The sequence below is a fragment of the Temnothorax longispinosus genome, chromosome 9 (assembly GCF_030848805.1).
Source record: "Temnothorax longispinosus isolate EJ_2023e chromosome 9, Tlon_JGU_v1, whole genome shotgun sequence".
NCBI lineage: Eukaryota > Metazoa > Arthropoda > Insecta > Hymenoptera > Formicidae > Temnothorax > Temnothorax longispinosus.
The window spans coordinates 8,670,025-8,672,940 of record NC_092366.1 but is presented as its reverse complement, the minus strand read 5'-3'; the positions used below and the strand labels follow the sequence as shown (position 1 = coordinate 8,672,940).

General features: G+C 27.5%; 1 pseudogene; it reads right to left on the bottom strand.

The window, feature by feature from the left end:
* Positions 1-264: 264 nt before the first annotated feature.
* LOC139818738 (uncharacterized) lies at positions 265-2,122 on the bottom strand (annotated as a pseudogene).
* Between the last annotated feature and the right edge of the window lie 794 nt (positions 2,123-2,916).

Below are 2,916 nucleotides of genomic sequence, written 5' to 3'. Positions count from 1 at the left end.
GTAATATAATTCTTCTCTGTTAAAAATTATTTAGTATAAAGGTTCTTATTAGGAATTTATTGAGAAGAGTATTGCATTTGCAATTTTTTTGGTGGATTCTGTGAAATAAAATTATTGCACAATTAATATATATAAATTTATTATATAATAAATTATACATGCGTTACAAATATATTCTATGATATTATATATATATATATATATATATATATATATATATATATATAAACGTTAGTTGTAACATTTTAAATAAGAAAACATATATTTCACAACCTTTGGTAGTCTTATGAAATTATTTAAATTATTAGTATCACAATACAAAAATAAGACATAGTTTTTGCAAGCTTAGGAACTTTGGTAAATAAAAAAATCTCTTCCATGTTGTCTTTGGTAAATAAAATCTTTTTAAAGCAAACTTATTACAGATAAAAAAAGCAATCTGCTTATAGCTATGTTGTACTATATAAAATTTTTTTAAACAAAAAAAAATTTTGAACAAAAAAATATATAAAATATTTTTAAACAAAGTATAAAATCTTTTTTAAACAAAAAGAACTTTTGATAATGGTGCAGTTAGAGCATCCATTACCATTTTTCTTCTTGTATCTTTCTCCTTTTCTGAAATATTACTAAATTGAATTTTAATAAATTCCATGAAAGCATCATCTGCTTTCGTTGTCGGAATTTTATCTTTCTTTTCCATGTAATTATAAATTTTTTGACTCATTTGAAATAATGTTTGTTCTAATTCCTTAGTTTCATTAATTTTTTTTTCTTCTGTTTTGGTTCTTCATTTTCTTTATTAAAATTCTTCGTATTATAAATGTGCTCCTTGTCATTTTCATTTTCTTTTGTGTTCACACATTCTTCATTTGCAACACTTTGTGATTCATCACAAATGTTATTTTTTTCAAGTGTATGCGACTGTGATTTTGTGCAGTTTGTGTAGCTTCTGAAAATAAAACATTCGTGTGTTGGACAACAAATATATATATTTAAATAATGAATTCAATAAGTTACCCTACCTTCGTCTTTTAATTACATTATCCAAAAATTCTAATTGCTTAAAAAAAGGAAATCGGGAGGATTTAGCAGCACCACTGCCACTTCTTGATTCAATTTCCATCTTTTTTTTCTCTCTGTTATATTGCTCTCTCAATGATATGCATCTTTTTTGGCAATACGAAGGAGTATAAATGTCACCTAAATAAAAATAGAACATTTTAGTTAAGAATTATTATTATTTATTAACAATCATCACATTATTATTATTTTATTAATTACATAATTTATGGTACAAGTGAAATTTACTCACCACAGTTCGTTTGGATCATTATTTTTGATATTTTACCCCAAGCATTTTGTTTCATTGCGCTGTCCTTAAAATTGTTATTACTTTTATCATATAGAAATGGACGTTCTCTATACAGTTCTATCAAAAGCTCATCACCACTCTTTTCTTCAATAGTAATAATACTTTCAGGTTCACTGCCATCATTCGGATCACAATCATTTACATGTATTTCAGATGAATCAACAGTATAATAATTTAAATGATCCGACATTTTTTTGCTCAAAGTAGCACTCAAAAATGTTTTCTAAAGAAATATAACAATACAATTATAAATCTTTTTACCGCAGCAGTGTACTCTCTGAAATAACGAAGAAAAATATTGGTTAACCTCAAATACCGTCATTATATTTTGACCATTTGGTACAGAAAAAGGCAAATAAATCGTTATCTTTGTAAATAAAGTATTTAAAGTAAAAAATAATTTATATTTTATTTTAGTATATTTATTTATAAATTATATGCATATTATATACTTACATATTATGTACTCTTATCAAAACGCAATTCTTTCGCAGTCACGACCACGACTTATACGTACTACGAAGTACGACTCTACGTTTTTCTCTGCTTTAGTTCACGTCTACGCCGCGTCTACGACAGACGTAAGCGCTCACGTCTCCTTCTCTGCCATCAGCCTAAGAGAAGTATAAGGGTGGTATATTAGGGGAGGTGTAAGGGGAGTATAAGGGGGGGTAAAGCCAGGCACAGCCTACAACGAATGCAACGAAAACATGTCACACTTTGAACGTTTTCGTTCAAATATATCTTCGAAACTAATAATCGTAGAATAATAATTAACATCTCATTTTAAAGCTTAAGGTATTCCTTTCACGGAAAAGCGTATTTGGTAGGCGCTTAAGCAGGGCCTCAGCAAACTCTTGTATATTGCATTAAACTTATATAAAATCAAGTTATAATTGATTATTATGTTTAATTATAAAAAAAAAGTGAAAATATTATGTGTATTTAGAAAATTTTCATTTTTCGGTAAATTTTACTGTCAGAACAATATAGCAACGCTGCGCTTTTCAGGGCGCCGATTGTAAAATGTGAAGTTGATAACAAAAGTGTCAATGTAAGTGTCAATTTCATTAATCAAAGAATATTGTGACATTTTCTTTTTATCAAAGAGAGATTTTATAATAATAATGAGTGATAAGAAACATAAAGTGAGGAGTAATGTGGGCAAAAATAAGGGACAATTTGTGAAAATAAAAGTTGATAATAAACCGTACGTTATGAATGAAGTGTGACATGAGCGCACAGCTTGCAGCGCCAGCGTTGCCAAATAATTCCTTGAAAGTTGCCATCAAAAATATTCATCTATAAACTACATTTCGAGCCAACTTTTAACATAAATATTTTGTTTAAATATTCGGTGACTCTGTATTTTTATCGGCACTATCGAAAGTATAGAGTTTAGCGAATATGTAGCGCAGTTAATATTTAATATGTTAAATCTTAAGATAAACAAATTATTACATTGAAATGTAGAAAATAGACTTTTTCGATAACGTCACATATAAAATATCGAATTTTCAAAATCATAATTCTTCTTTATA